The sequence below is a fragment of the Amblyomma mixtum genome, chromosome 2, assembly GCF_055824585.1.
Source record: "Amblyomma mixtum isolate Tamu chromosome 2, ASM5582458v1, whole genome shotgun sequence".
Taxonomy (NCBI): Eukaryota; Metazoa; Arthropoda; class Arachnida; order Ixodida; family Ixodidae; genus Amblyomma; species Amblyomma mixtum.
Window position 1 is genome coordinate 318,885,809 of NC_143013.1, and position 16,358 is coordinate 318,902,166.

General features: G+C 46.7%; 1 protein-coding gene across 1 annotated transcript in view; it reads right to left on the bottom strand.

Moving 5' to 3' along the window:
- SERCA (ATPase sarcoplasmic/endoplasmic reticulum Ca2+ transporting SERCA) overlaps window positions 1-15,764 on the bottom strand; it is a 141,913-nt gene extending 126,149 nt beyond the window's left edge. Inside the window, exon 1 of the mRNA XM_089575229.1 lies at window positions 15,597-15,764. The gene's annotated coding sequence lies outside the window, so the exon portion shown is untranslated. The remainder of the gene's footprint in view (window positions 1-15,596) is intronic.
- Between the last annotated feature and the right edge of the window lie 594 nt (window positions 15,765-16,358).

Consider the following 16,358-nt stretch of genomic DNA (forward strand, 5'->3'; position numbering starts at 1 on the left):
GGCCAAGTGGGGTCTCTCCTTGTACCCATTTATTTATTTGTGATACCCTCAGGGTACAAAGTACATTTCAGAGGGGAAGGGCAGTTGATAACAAGAAAAAAGTAAACAAAACACAATTCATACAAAACTATGGAACAACTGAGCCAAGATAAAAAGAAGTGAGCAAAATTAACTCGGAACAGATTAATAAAGTAATAAAGATTAATAAAGATTAATAACAACGCACAGCGTACTCCCTTAACACGTACTCATTGGTGTATTGAAGACAGTGTGTAAATTGAAATGGTGCGCACTGCGTTTCCAGGGTAAAATTTAAATGTTTCAACGCAACGAACTAGGTTGCGGGAACCGAGCCGAATCTGCAAGTCGCGAGGCTTGCGGCAGCGCCTTTCGGTCGCCGCTTTTAGTGAGTGCACGACCACTTGACAGCGATAAAAGAGTTAGATTCTATTCGAATACTATCGCATGATGCTTCATACAGTGCTAATACTCGTTCTCTTCTTCTTTGTGTCTTTCACAAAATTTGTCTCCTGTTTAAATGAGTTCGCCTAGTCGCATATATATAGGGTGCAGAAGAGTGTTATGTGCAGATATTGGAAGATATCTATGACGACTCCACAGATACCATAGTCCTCCATAAAGTCAGAAATAAAATTTCAATAAGGAAGGGTGTCAGGCAGGGAGACACGATCTTGCCAACGCTATTCACCACCTGTTCACAGGAGGTATTTCGAGGCCTGAATCGGGAACAGATGGGATAAGAGTGAAAGATGAATAAGGGCGACTGACGGATATCCACGGTGAACGTACTTTCGTTCCTGCTGCCTGAATCATCATAAGTTGTGGTAAAACAGAATAATGAAGATGGGTTCGAAATTTAATCTCAGGCGACGGGATTTAGAAGTCTTATTTCTTCTTACTTTATACCTCGTGAGGACTTTTGTCTTTAGATAGTGCAGTTGTTACAATACAATACACAGAAGCAATACAAAAGCAGTAAGTGGTAACAGGAAGTTGAGAAAAACAGAATATCTTCTGGTTTCGCTATATGTGACCGGTTACCTTTATGAAATGAATGTGATAATGATAGAAATTTTCCTCGAAGCTGATTCCATGCTTCAAAGTTCCGTGAAACACCTATTATACATACTGAAATTTGGATACTGAGAACGTATCTAATCTGGATGAAACGGGTCTTGGAAATGGAATGTTCCGTTGTAAATCATGGTAAAAAAATACGGCGAAGCAGACAGAGACGAGAGTCCATGGTAGAGAGAGGGTGCGGTAGATGGTCCTTGGCGATCACAAAATGAACAAGGGAGGGGAAAACCTCAGGTTGCTTGAGCAACTGCAGGGCTCAAGCAACCTGAGGTTTTCCCCTCCCTTGTTCATTTTGTGACAGACAGAGACGAGTTATTTTATAGCGAGATGCAAGAAACGGAAGGATCAAAGCTTCCTTCATGGTAGTTACCAAAAACCTTCGTTCGTAGTGAGAAAAACAAAAGGAACTAAATTGTTTTGAATAATTTCTAACAAGTGTATTTGGCTATCATGACTAAGGTGCCAAAATTTTGCCACCTTTTAGGTTTTGGAAGATCTGCGTTGAAGGCTCGACAACCCCTTTTCTTTGCGGGCAGTGAAGACCAGAATTCTTCAGTTTCCCAGCTTTCTCAGCCAGCCAGCTAGGCAGCCAGCAAAAAAAAATAAAAATAAAAGACAGCATTAAGGAAAACTCTGGTGGTGTTGTCAGCCAGGATTCCTCTTTCTTAACACCTCTTGAAAGCAACTGCAGGGCATATTTATTTTAAATAATGAAATGCGTTGAGCTCCAGTACTGGGCAAATAAGGCAAAAATTCCCCGATACTGAACCCGCACATGAAAATTAACCTTTCACAAACATTCCACAATTTTCCATCTGTATGGTACCTAAAGAAAGGAAAAAACTTTTTCATATCGTAGCAACTTCGTATCCCGATGCTTTAAACGACTCGGTCGTGGCAGAAGTAACTTTTTTTTAGTAGCCTCGCACGCTATGTGTTTTAAATTATCAACTTTGTCATCTTACATCAGCTAGTACGGCGCTTCAAGGTTCTTGGCAGTAGTATTCCCGCCATGGTCATACACTGGAGTTGGATGGGAATCCAGAGATAGAATGCAGTCAGGCAGACCGTGTGCGTCTAATTGCACTAAATCAACGGCGACTCTATACGTATTTTGCCCTCTAGGTTTTCCTGTTCCCCGTTCAATTGATAAGAACGGGTAAGCTGCTTAATGAACATCTCGAATATTTCAAAAACGCCTTTCAAAGACTTTTCTTTTGTCTGTGTAGGTTTGGCTTTGTCGCACTACATATTTGCCCGACAGGCAAAACACGCTTTGCAGCATATGCCTAACTTGGAGGGCAGCCCGAATAAAACATTCAACGCAAAGAGTAGTGAAAAGCGCCGATATTATGTCGGTAGAAATAACGCGCAAAAAGCTAAACTGAGAAAAAAATTCATGAAGGTCATAAAGAGAGGTATGTAGTGATCGGCCTCTACACGTCCCTGCTCTCACTCAGAGTTGGATATGCCTGCTTGTAGTGCAGTGGCGTAAATTACGGACACAGCCGCAGCGGCTGAGAAATGAAGTTCGATAAAGCAAGCTGTTGGGCGAGTTGTTGATGATCTTCCATAGTTACAGCGCGAGAGACAGGACAAGAGACGACGACGGAACACAGCGCTGAGTTCTGACGTCCTCTCTTGTCCCGTCTCCCGCGCTTTAACTATGGAAGTTCAGAAACATTTTACTGAAGAGAATGAACCAAACAGCCACCTCGGGAAGAATAGCGTATGTGTCGACATAAACCTTGAATTAATATTTTGAGGCACCTGGATCTTACTGATAGCAGAAGGAAATTTCTTAGCGCATGAATCAGCGACAGCTGTTATTCCTTTGGTTTACCCATACAGGCCTGCATTCTGCCCTGGGACCGCCCTCTGAGTGTGATTTCCTCCACTCTCGTCATAACCTCCAAAGCCACTAGGCCACCCGTCGCCTTCCACTCCCCCTCTCTCTCTTTCCCAACTTTCCCTTTCCCTCCACTTCCAAAAATGTGGAGAGGAGAATTTCTTTTTCTCCAGTTCGCCACTTGCCACGGTTGACAGGTGGTAATTGAATGGAATTGATTTGAAGCTAAATATTTAAGACTGAAATTATATAGCATTATTTAGCTAATATAAATTAATTTACTGTGCAATTAAGGCCTTATGGCTGCCGCTGCCGATTCTGCGGTAGAATGCAGGGTTGTATTGCTAAACCAACGCTATAACAGCTTTCGCAGTAACGATATTGACTTCGCACTCCGTAACAGCCACGCAATTAAAAGTACATTGGCGCTCTTCTTAGGTGTTTTCCTTCAAAGATGAAGACTTTCTTATTGGTTATGATGTGGTCATCTTGCCAAGTTTCCGTCTGTTGATCACTAGTTTGTAGGCTCTGCGACCGGCACTGCCGAATAAATTTCGAGCGCAACCAAAATAAAAGTTTAACAGACCCGTGGTCATTCGTTCAAGGAGAGCCTCAGCCCACCAGGTGCAAGCTTTCATTTTAGTCTGTCCGCCCCAGTCCAACGTTTAAATAATGAAATCTCCAGGCATTTCAGCTGGGCTTGCAACAAAAATGTGTGAATTTTAAACAAATAAAGCGGCTAAATTTTTTCCCTCGATTTCTTATCTGCCTTGACCACTAGCTGCATTGGTGCATTCAACTCATTCAACTCAGGACGTCACGCGGGGCACACGACGGTGACGTCAGAGGGCCTCGTCCTTATGCTCTTTAACTGCGGTCGGCTAGCGCTGACGATGGCCAGGGGTGCTGCCGGAGACAAAAGACAGTGCCAAGATGGCGGCGCCTGTCACACGAGAAGGGGGCCCGGCCCCGCAGGTAGTCAAGACGCCGCCGCCCCAGAGGCAGCGGCGGCTATTTCGGCCCCTCCCCGATGCGCCGCACAAATGGGCTCTGGGCTCCAAAAAAAGCTCCTTCGAGCCACTCGCTGCTGCTGGCAGCCGCACACCAAGTTCACCCAGCCACGGCACACACACATGTCGTCTGCTGCAACGGCCCCGAGGCCCGAGCAGACGACACAGCGGGGTGGGTTGCCCGCTGCTGCAAACCCCAGGCCGGAGCCCCGACGGAAGCGAGGCCACACGCACTTCCTCTCTCCGAGATGGCGCTTTCGCGGACCTCATTCAGTGCACAACGGTGTTCGCAAGCTCCCCGGCCCGCCTCGCTTGTGACGACATCTAGCCGGGCAGTGACGTTCTTATCGACTTTTCTGTGCTCTAGGGGATTTAGATCCCAGCTAAGACTGCCTGTGTCGCATGCTGGAGGGCGTAGCGCACGATCAGCTCATCAGCAGCCTTACCGCGGGTCTCCTTGATTAATGCACACGTGTAGCGGCCGAGAAGCCTTCGATAAAAACTGCACGGGCCTGACTTAGAACTTATACTTTGCGTAGATCGCACGTGTGCTATCAAGCAAACAAACCGTAAACGAAAAGTTACTTTGAGGAAGCTGAAAGATACACAAAAAAAATATCTAGGGACGACAGGAGCGTCGCAAGATGACTGCTTCTTTGATGTTTTTGTGGTGAACTGTCAGTCAAATTAGTTTGGCCTCACTGGTTGCTGCTAGCAGCTGCTGCGTCTTTGCATAGTGAAGACCGTATAGATTTAACGTAGTCAAATTAATAATAATAATTTAACAAATAATTTCATACCTCCAGAAAATTTTAAAATGAAACAGCTCTGAGAAACAACAAGTGCATGACGAAACCATAAGCCCCCTGGTTAAGCTTGCTGATTAGTTTCGCTTCAAGCTAAGCGCTAGTGTAATGTCGTCATTTAGGCTTTTTAGCCGACAGAGCCTGGCATGCAGCTACGGGGAACACGTGAAAAAATTAAATACGCAAATAAGGAGGCACGAAGGCGGATCAGGCGGTAATTGGGCGACAGCATTAAGCACAAGGTTAAAAGAAAAAAGCAAAGGTGACAGCTTTTGCAGAGAAAAAAGAGCCTACCTAGCAGAGGGCTGGGCGAAAATATCAGGATTATGAAAAATTACAGGTGCACTAAGGTGACCTGTTTTGTCTTTCTTCCTTTTGTGGGCCATTGTAAGAGACGTTGTAAAAGCAGGTGTTCAGTGCTTCGTAGAAGCTATTTTTGGTCCGAGATTTCCGCGCTAAATTTTTATATATACTTTTATGTACTGCTTCTCACACAAAGAGAGGAGGGAGGTTGAGAGAGGTAGTTCGACTTACAAAGTGAGCGACAGGAAGCAAGGCATACGGGATGAAGAATTCGACTTCTTTACTTTAGCCTGGTACCTTACTTCGTAGGCAAGCATCCCTACTGGCAAGAAGCTGTGAAGTGTACTGCACCAAAGCGCGGCGATATTCACCATAGCTGGCATAAAGAAGTCCACCATACAAGCCTATAAGCTACTGGTTCAGACTTTACGCCATCACATTCAGACATGTGCCAAGCAGCCATTGTGAATATAGCCAGCACGAAGGCTCCACTCCTGCCTTTGTCGTAACCCTTGCCGGATCGAAGCTGTGGCCCCTGATAAGTTTAGCTCCTTTTTTGGCTTCTCACCATTTAAACTCAGCATTGCATCAAGTCGTGTCACAACCCGGAGCATTTTAGAGGTTAATGCGGAATCACAATGTAATCTGAACGTCAAAGCAGCAAAACGGCGACGTAATTGTATTAAAATCAAATAAATGTCGTAATTGTCACAGATGCAAAATAAAACATTAAATAGTGTTTGGTCTGCTGTTTTTTTTTGTTGTTGTTGTCATTGTGTAAGTCACCGCGCGTTCTACAAGTGCTAGTGCTATAATAATGACGCTGCTTGTTTGAAAAGATGTTCCGCATTGTGCAGCGCCATCTATGGCGTGCCCGGGGCAAGCGGCCCAAGGCTGTTCCTGGCCGCCTGCCCAGACATTAGGGGCGCGCCGGCGGCCAGGCCATCTGCACAACAGGAAGAGACGATGCTGGGTGCTTTCTCGCGGCCATGTCTGATAGGGAGGGGGAGGTGGGAGAGGTTGAGACGTCGCAGGTGGAGTGCCCGGGGCCCAGCTGCACCATGCGCATGCGCGCCACATTCGAACACCGATGCGGCAACGGCACCCCACAGGGGCTATGCTCCCCACACACAGAGAAACCAACCAGGCAAGGTCGGGAATAATCAGGGCCGGTTACGGAGATGCGATGAGGACTTTGCGCAGGGCGCTTGTTTCCCTTTGCCGTGGAGGTAAAACCTGAACTCATGTTGGCTTTGGGCTTAGAACGCATGGAGGAAGAGAGGGCGGGGATGTAAACGCTCCTCAAAGGAAACCGCCAGGGACCGCGGGCGAAAACAAGTCGTAAAGCATGTTTTGTGCTTTCCCGGAGAAGAAAGCTGGCGTTCAAGGGCGCCCGGAGAGAGGCATGAAAAGACGAGAAACAACGCGCAGGGTGCGTGATTAGGTAACAACGACAAGCAAGCTGATAGGTAACACATGAAAGAATCAACGTTTCTCTTCTATATATGGTTTCTTCGGCAAAAAAATCAGAATCTAAGAAAAATTTAAGCGCTGCCAAATTAGACTAGAATTTCGTAACTTGCTGGTGGTTGCACATAAAAAAGAATCGGAATACGAAACTGCCGGAAGCGAGGTTGATGATCAGTTCTTCTCATGGAGGAAGGAAAGAATTAAGGAGAGGCCCTGACGTCACTTTTTGTGAAGCCGCCCCGCAACCGGAAGTTGGATCGGCTCTCCTCACTATCTTCTTTCTCCACCGAGCTTACGGGGCGGGGATCGCACGCGGCTCGCAAGCGCTTCGTAAAAGGAAGGAATAAAAAAAAAACGCGCCGCTCGCCGCTACACTCCTACACCTCCCTCCCCGCAAACACGCAACTAGACACAGACCGGCGCACAGGTGCGGTGAACCTTTTCCGACGCCAGGCGAAGAAAGACGACATTGCGCGCCGCTTATAGCTCAGCTCACCATCCTCCTCGGGCTACCGTACACCCGCCGTGTGGCCTTCGACACGCAGCTGAGCATCGCCGAGAGCGGCTTCATGTTTCTGTGCTGTTTGGTGAGGTGCGCAAGTTCGCTGATCAAAACAATCAACGCTTCTTCGCGTGTCGAAGCGCGGTTCCGGAGTGCCACCTTTTCGCGAGATTCATTTCAATGCATCGATCGCTCCGCGTAACGACACCAAGTTTGACGAACAAAATATCAAGTGAGCGGTTATTTGCTGCATTTAAAAGCAATCTTAGATGCGTGCGTAACCTCACGACGCCAGGCATGTGCCGAAAGCCCGTCCACCGCCACCGAGAAACACTCGGGCCCCTAGCAACAACGACGCTAACGACGCCGTACGCCGTTGCTAGTGGCCCGAGTTTTCTTAGCAACAACGACAACGTTGCTAGTGGCCCGACTTTTTAAGCCTAAATTTTGACGTCACTTCCGCCACATTCTCGTCAATGGATTGGGAATACGAAGGGCCTCTCCTTAGTTTTCCTTCCTCCATGGTTCTTCTCTTTCAACAATCGGTTCAACACTACTTTGCACACGAGCGTGCAAGTGCCGTGACAAACGCCTACTACTGAACAACGCAGAAAGCAGTAATGAGGAAAGGAGCAGACTCAACGAACGCTGACTTTCAACAAGGCTCATTTCGAACATACATCGGCTTCTCATAGTTTCTGCATTCAGGTAAATAATGGACATGCGACATGGCCTGTATACAAAACATGAAAGTAAAAAAAAAAAAAAGAATTAATGAATTGAGTTTTTTCTGTTAACGTTATGGAAGGTGTGCTAGCTTGCTGGCCACGCAGGCTAACCGTTTCAGCGGACTCGATAATTTCCCGCACGAACTGCTCATTGCGCCGAACAAGTACCTTGCGCCGTGCATCGGGCTATAGGTTGCATGACCAGTGGGTGAGCCAACCTTCCAACCTTCCGTGTGGTTAGCAGAATAGAACTAAATCCATTTAAGTTTTATTTTACTTTCATGTTTTGTATACAGAATGCGTCGCATGTTCATGAAAGAGGTGTCAGAAACCTGTGCATGTTTCAAACAAACCTCGTCGAAAGTCGGCGATCGTTGTGTGTGCTTCTCCCGTCCAAGTGCATATGCTTTCGTTGTTTTTAATTTTAATACGCAATATAGCCTTGAGTTTTTACATTTTAATATGCAAAACTAAAAACCTAACATGCTTTTCAGGTTGACAAGCGGGCAAGGCCTCATGTTAAAGTGCGGAAATTTCCAGCCCTGAAAGCCACGAAATGGACCGACATGTCAGCGTTACGGTTGCCATGCCCGCTAGTAAATAGTGTAATGAAGTGTACGCGTACTATTCCGTTAGCGTCACTTAATACAAATGCCATTTTAGAGTTGGATCTACTTGGAGAATTGTAATATCTAAATGCGGAAGCGGCTTACACACTCAAGTTTTTAAGCTTGATAAACAGGCTGAGGATGAGAAGATTAAACGTTGTTGGTCCCTCCCCCCTTCTCTCTTTGTAAACCGCTTAACCTGTTATATGCCCCCCCCCCCCCCCCCCCCCCCCACCTCCGCTTCCCCGTATGTCGTAATCTGTAACCGCCTCGCACCGCTAAAGGGCGAGTATTAATAGCATGCCCTGCCTGCAGTGCCAGAAGAACTGCGCTGCCGCATCGCGAGAACTAACTAACAGTGCGGAAATCCGTAAACAGCGAAGAGAAGAACGAGCAAGCAGTGAACTGCGCTTAAAAAGAAAGAAGGGGGGGGGGGGGGGTGGGGGGGCATCAGAGGCAGGCCACGTGACGGAGATTTTGTGGCAAAGAGTGCCAGCACTTTCGCAACCCCATGCCCTTCTGGGTGCGCCTGCGGCTCATTGGGGGAGACGAGCGCAGCAGCTGCCAGAATCACGACTCTTTGCACAACCAGTTGTGGCTGAATTTCTCCATTGCTCCGCAATAAAGAAAGAATGAGAGCGTTTGTCGGACGCACACAAACACTCTCTGGCGCCAGAGACACTCCGTTCTTTCTCATAATTTGGGTAGCGATGGTTGTTGTTTTGCAAAACTCATAAAATACGTCAAGATGCTCGCATCACTCTTGGTGCACAACTGCCCTTGTGCCGTATGACGTCCATGCTAAGCCAGAGGTGCACATGCTAGGAAAAGAAGAAAAAGGGGGCAGGTCACGTGATAACGAGGTGGTTGGAGTTCAGGCTCGAAACATATTGATCCGTGCCCCTTCGTTAACTTGCTACATCCGAAGGATTAATTCCGCTGCACCGCAGATAGAAAACTACACTCGGCGTTCACAGTTAGCGCTCATGGTGCTTGCAGTAATTACTAGCAATACTAGGAAGCAGGCCTGGAACGTCTGCTATCTCAGTTTATCTCCCTTGCTTCCCAACAAACAGCGCCTTAAATCATCTTCCGCTTTATCCAACCATGAATTGCTGCTCGCGCTCAGTTGCGTAACAGAGAAGCAGCAGCCACACAGGGACGTCGTATAACTTGTCATGATCAAACCCTTCATCTCATTTCTGTTTACCGAGCTCGTAATGTATATCATCATTTTGGATCGATTTGATACATTCCGATAAGTCTCGAATACGTTGAGAAAATGCGCCAGAGCGTTTATTAGAAGAGGAGGTGCTTACTGCCGCTGTGTTGATGTAAAGAGGCTGTTTGTTTGCTCCCAAGTGGCCCAAGAGATGGACAGAAATTATTGACAGGAAGGGCAGCGGTATTGTTCTGAGGCAAACTGTCGCATCCTGCTTTTCTAGACGGACTGTCGAGGGCAGAGAAGAAGAGACGGTCACAGTATGGGACGATTAACAAATAAACAAATTAAATAAATTTTACATAAACCTAAAAGTGGGAGATCGTAGCACGTATAAGGAAGCTGCTGCCAAGGTTATGTAAGCATGGGCTGGACGTCTTGTGTCAGCTACAATGAAAAAATTTCCCGCGGAGTTTGCTGATCTCCACCCGAATTCTCTCTAAAAAATATCGTGATAAGTGTGGTGTTTTTCAAGGTTTCGATAACCGAGTGCAAACGGCGAAATGAAATTCTCGACTGACCTCATACGTCACACGGCAGGTAAGGGACTTGCATGTGTGCCAGGACTTGCATCGTAATCGATTCGTCATCGGCTGCTGACGTCTGGCTGCTCGCGTTCCCAGGCGGACAGGGAGCGGTATTTTCGCCAAATGTAAACATTCCCCCGCAACCACCGCGCCCTACTTTCGACACGTCAAAGGCAACGGTTTTGGCGTCCAAAAAGCGCGGGCGTCCCCGTGGCTTCTTTGATGATGTCATGCGAATGCCACGAAAAGTTGGCAGCCGCCAGCAAAAATGGCAGGTCACGGCCGCCGGCCGTCAGGAGTGAGCCGCTATGAGAGGACAGACTGAGAATGCGCTAAACATAAGCAGCCAGGGTCGCTGAACAGTCGCGAAGATAATCCTGTTCACGGCTGGCGAGGGGGCAAAAGTGACGTCTCTGTTGCGTGCCTCGGCAGACGCTCGTTTCGCTCCGTACTCGCCGCCTTTGGAGCTGTCACACCTGCCACTTCGTCGAAAACGCAGGGCGGATCTTCCTATGTTACGTGGGAATTATAATCATGCAATCTGTATGATTATAATTGGTACCCACTTTAGAGCGCGATCGCTCGACTGAGAATCAAGCCTACGCTGACTTCTCGAGACATTTTTGCTGAAGAAATATATGTGATGGGCTCTTCAGTTGAGGTCCTCGTTGCTGAAGAAACGGATTCGCTATCTCACAAAACAATAACAAAATTTAGATGCACAATTGAAAGCAGTAGTCTTCAACATAACACCTGAATGGAACAAAGTCAGTTACTGCGGTGACTGACACGAGCACGCGCTTGACTGCTTGCTTGTAAAATGAAATCAAGCCTTTTTACTCAATGTACTGCAGATCGCAGAAGAAAGGAGAACACATGCACAAAGGGACAACTAGGTACGGACGTGTTTAAGCTTCCCTTTGAATGCGTAGTAATCCCTTTGTTTCCTCTTTGCGCTGCCTTAATTCTAACTGAGAAGAAACCAGCCCACTTTATTTCCGTCCACCAATGTTGCCGACAGCGATAGCTGACCCGTCTCCCGTCCTAGATCTCCCATTCTTAGGGTGCTTGGAGGAAGGTAGTATACCGTCAGCATTCTGAAGCGGGTTCGCCTACTGACCGCATGCAAAAAAATTTGCTCGCGGGCAACTTTCTGTGACTAAGCAGCAAAAATTACGAGCATAAGGACGTCTTTCTTAAGTAGTTGTTCTCAAACACTCGAAATGTAACCACTCAAACCTGAGCCTTCGTTTCAAGGCCGCGTCTTAATTCCACTGCCTTGTTAGAGAAACTGGGAATTCCTCTGAGTCCAGAGAGGAGGCCAGCCCCGCACCGATGAAGTGTCAGAGGCGCTGATAACTTAGCGTGTCAAGCCACTGTACCGCTACCACCACTAACTTGTGCAGTGGGATATAGCTAGATGACATACGCTGCCTCACTGTGCCGCCTACTTTCTTGAGTCGCTCTCACCAAAGGTTGCGCAAGAATTTTTCATGTTTGAGCTGTAGATATGGTAGCCCTTGCTTTTCTCTTTGTTTTATGGTGTCTTCGAATCATACATTGTCACGTGGGGGTGACGGCGCCGTGGACAACAGACGAACAGGCTTGTGTGGGACTGAAACCAACTCTCCATCGGGTTGACTTTGATCCGCAAATTATTGAACGACTCGGCAGTGCAGATTGCGACAAGTGCGCTTGGCAGTCCACGAAGGTCAGCACGACCATCATCGCGCTGAACTAAAAGGCCACGAACAACTTCGAGAAAAGGCGCGTGCAGCCCCTACGAGAATCGTAGAAACACCTTCGCGCGGATGTTTGCCGAACACTTGATCACCCCGCTGTACATGCACAGAACTTGACTTCGGTCTCATCCAAGGAAGCCGTAATGCAGTGAACTATTGCGTTGCAACCCTCATAATGACCGCACTATTTTCTGCCGCCCTTCTTCCATCTTCACTCCCCTATTGCCTCCCCTACGCAGAGTAGCATGTCAGCGAATATACACGCCGGCCAAAATCTATGTTTTCCATTAAAGAGTTCTCTCTCTCTTTCTCTCTCTCTCTCTCTGCGTGCGGATACAATTGCTCCAGAGAAATCTTGTCGCCTCTCGCGTGGCAAATCAAATAATTAGGGCGCGTGCCACTGGCAACATACGCAGGGAACCATGCAGAAAAAGCTTCTCGGCAATATAACTGCGATTATGACTTCTGCAGCAAAATCGGTTGAAGTCTTATAAACCGATGAATAAAATTAGAATCTGGCCGTATTTATTTACTGCCCAATATGGTAAGTTGTGCGCTAATTGGTCTTTGCTTGGCATGTTACGTATACGTTTCGCATTATCGCGGCAGCGCTTGCGACCTCCCGTTCGCGGGCATACAGGCGATTGGACTTTCATTAAACCATCGCTTCTCGCGCATCATTAAATTTTCGTGCTTGCGCTTGGGTTCGGCGTGGAAACTTTAGCGCAAACAGCTTGGCTGTCCTGGCGCTATCTTGTTGTAGATCATTACTTCAGCATCGTCGCTTCTCGGTTCTGGCGTCTCCCATGCCCTTTAGCCTCTTCTCTTCCTCATTTGCACAAACGACTTACCGGCTATGCCCAGAAATTCCTGACAACCAAATTTTTTCAACAGTAAGTTGCTTATGAGCTCAATATTTTTTGCACAACGTAACATGGAAACATAACAACCGTTATATCCACAGATCCCTCTTTTGACGCTTGTAGTCGGAAACACACCATATTGGTTTTCTACTGAAGTGTTAACTACTCGCTGCGAGCGTAGGACAAACTTAAAAAAAAAAAGATTTTTCTACGTATCGAATGATTAGACCGTTCTCATCCTCAACAGTATCTTACAATATTCCACAGATGCCTCACAATTACAGTGATGTCCAAGAAAGCTGGACTTGCTTCTTCTGCCGATGATTGTGTTATTTACAGAGAATGATAATTTTGATGACGTCAGTGAAGGTGAGTGAGGAGCAAGATGCTGATGCACCTTTTTTTTTTAAAATTAGATGTGCCTGATGATGATCGAGGACTGTTGGTCTGTGCTGTTCTTGGTTTTGGTGCATTTCCTGAGCTATTTTGTTAACAATTGTGTCTTTTGTGATTTAGATCCCACTTCTGTAAGAACCTGTCAAGGCTTAGAGTATTAATAAATAAAAATGTATAAATGATACCTCTCTTCTTTATTACGATACTTACAAGATTTTGAACTGATGTAATACAAGGAACATGAAACTAAGCATTAATAAGTGTAAGCATATGCGCGTTCTTCGCCTGTAAAATACAGCCTCTACTTACTACATTAACAACGTTTCTTCAGAAATTGTGTGGTCGTATAAGTACCTGGGTGTTTACACCTCTTCTAACCTGTCTTACAAACTCCACGTTGAGCGTACAGTAAGTATAATAATTAAAGTGTACTGCATGTTTTGATATGTTTCTAGAAGATATGCTCTTCCACCGAGTTCATTAAATTTACTGCTTTATGAAACCCTGGGTCACCTCGAAATTAGAATGCGCTGTATAAGTCTAGACCACGGTGGTCTAGACCCTTGAAAACGAACCCTATGCTTGTGATGTTGATGCGGTTCTGAACCGTGCCCGTCGTTTCGAACACTGTCATATTATCAGCAGTGCAATGGCCATGAAAATAAGTTTGTCCCTAACGCTGTTTTCTGAACGCAGGTCAGTCAGTTTTTTTATTGTCTGTTTCATAAAATTCATCACAACCACTACCTTCTAATAAGAACATTCTATTTTACAGCGCGCACTGATGTCCACCACAAAGTAGGAATCTGGTCTTGAAACACAAAATGTTCTCACGGTTCTGTCATAGCCAGAACTTGTGTCAGTTGAGGTAAAATTCCCCTAAGATCGCAAAAATTCCGGATGCATTTATCAAAGTTGTCAGTAATGTCTTTATCTCAGTATGGGTCTGTTAACACTCATTTTCACTTGTTTATTCGCAATTTGTACTATTTTTATGATGTAGGCCACTCCCCTGTTTAATACCCTAGGATCCTGCGAGTAAATGAATAAACAAAAAAAGAAGCAACTAAATAACAGATAAAGCGGCTATTCTTAGAGATTGCGTTAAGCATTCTGTGAACTAGAAAAATGCAACAATGACAAGGACATACGCAGTGGCCTCGAGCAACTTCAGGCGGCGTGGCCTGCCACTGACAACAAACTATATCTATAGTTCAAAGCTATATCTTACCGAAACGAATTATTTATGTCCCTCCCTGAAGCAACGCCAATGATATCTAGTGGATCAGGTAATGAAGGAGTTGGGTAATAAAAGAATTCAGACGCAAACTGTTCTTAATAACAGTTAGTGTAGACAAGGCCTACCAGAACGAAAAACAGCGATAGACGAAGAACGAGAAAAGCACGCAGGCTTTGAGACGCCGCATCAATTTAAATCATTGGGCTATGGGTGCCTTAAATACCTTGAAGGGATTCAACTGGCCTGAGGGAGAGGCGCCTTACGAAAACGATAGGTTTTTATAAAAAGAGAGGAAAAAAAACTGAGGTAAATAGTCACTGAACGAAACTTTCATTTCCTTTCATGAGAGAATTCCAGCCGTGAACTGAGAAGCAATTTTCCGAAGACATCTAAGCGAAAAATTAGTCCTAAGCGAACCTCATCGAATCTATCTCAGTCAACCTAATCTATTTGCATAGTCTCGTTGATATTCCCCGAAGGCGCGTCTTCAGACACTTGTAGCACGTGAAGATGCAGTACGACAAGCTTCCTCCATATTAAAGCGTGTTTTAAACTCCATGAGCGAAGCAGTGAGCGGGCGAAGCGCTGAACGAAAGGAAGCAATCAGTTCGCGTTACTGCTGGCAGAACTTAACACAGCTCGCGAAGTTGAATTTTAATTCCTGGCCGCAACAGATGGTGGTCGTAAAAATATTACAGCTTTCTTTGAGATTGCAGATGAGCCTCTTTATCGGAGAGTTGGAATAAAATCATACTGCCGGTGCAGCATTTGGAAAAACGTAGGTGAATTAATTGGAAATATTCACGATTAGTCTTGGCGGAGCACTTTAATGAAGTCTTATCTTTTACAGTCTCGGTAAGTTCATTCATAGCACGCGGAGAAGGGTAGCAGTCGCGTCCCTGCCCAGTCAAGGGCATTAAAATTTCTCTTTTAGTCTACGGAGACGAGTGACTCATTCACGTATTCCGGCAACTGGCTGAAACTGAGGAAGAAGCGACAACTAACTGTCCGAACACTATTTTCTCACTGCGTGTTCTTCCTATGAAAAGCACGCAGTCGGCGAGTGCATTTTGGAGCAGTTAATTGGTCTGATACAAGGGACGAGGGACGAAAAAGCAACCCGCCAACCACTGCAGTTTTGCCACGGCTGTTGCAGAGGCTTGCGGACAGCCTCCTGGAATGGCAAGCGAGAGCAGCACAACAGCGAGGTTGCTTGCGAGTGGGCTCACCTCAAGGTCCACGGCGCCGTGATCTCCTCAGCGGAAACAAGCGAAAGCGTGAAAGGACAGGGTCGGTCCAACCACGGATCCGACCAGAAGCAAGGAACCCAGCTAGATGCGCGCCGAGCCGAAAGGGGTCGTCGTCGCCAAATCACACCGCCAAGACCGAGACTGAGCCAAGCTAGGACTAAAAACGCCGCCGCCTCAGAGCCACGGGGGAGGGGGTGGCCTCCGCGCCGCGGGCCCAGCAGCGGCGGTTGTTCCTCTTCTCACTGCCCTCCTTCTTTCTCCCTGCTCTTCTTTCTTTCTATCCGGGGCCACATACCGCCCCGTCTACTACACACCTCCTTCAGCGCACTCCATCCGTACGCCCCTCTCCTCATGCTCTGTCGCAGTGCTCTTTCCTTTGTCTTTGGGTGAAGCGCATTTTTATCTTTCCCTTCAGTGCCCTCAGCCAAAGCTGCGAGCACTATGCTGATTTCTCTGCCAGCAGCAGTTTCACTCAACCATCCACCTTCAACATACCAGTACATTTTGACACTCTCTCCTAGTTCGCGATGTCCTTGTGTTTCCGATGCAACCCTTCGGCGCCCCGCAGATTTCTGATGTCGGACTCTACATGCCTGCTTTCAGGCTCTTTTCTGTCGCTCCAGTCATTTCTTTTACACTGTATTTGTATTTGATTCGCATCTGTCCCCTCGCACGCGGCCTCTCTTGCAGAGAGTTGCGCTAGCGCGGCAAGGGACGCAGCCAAGCTTAGGCCGTGACAAA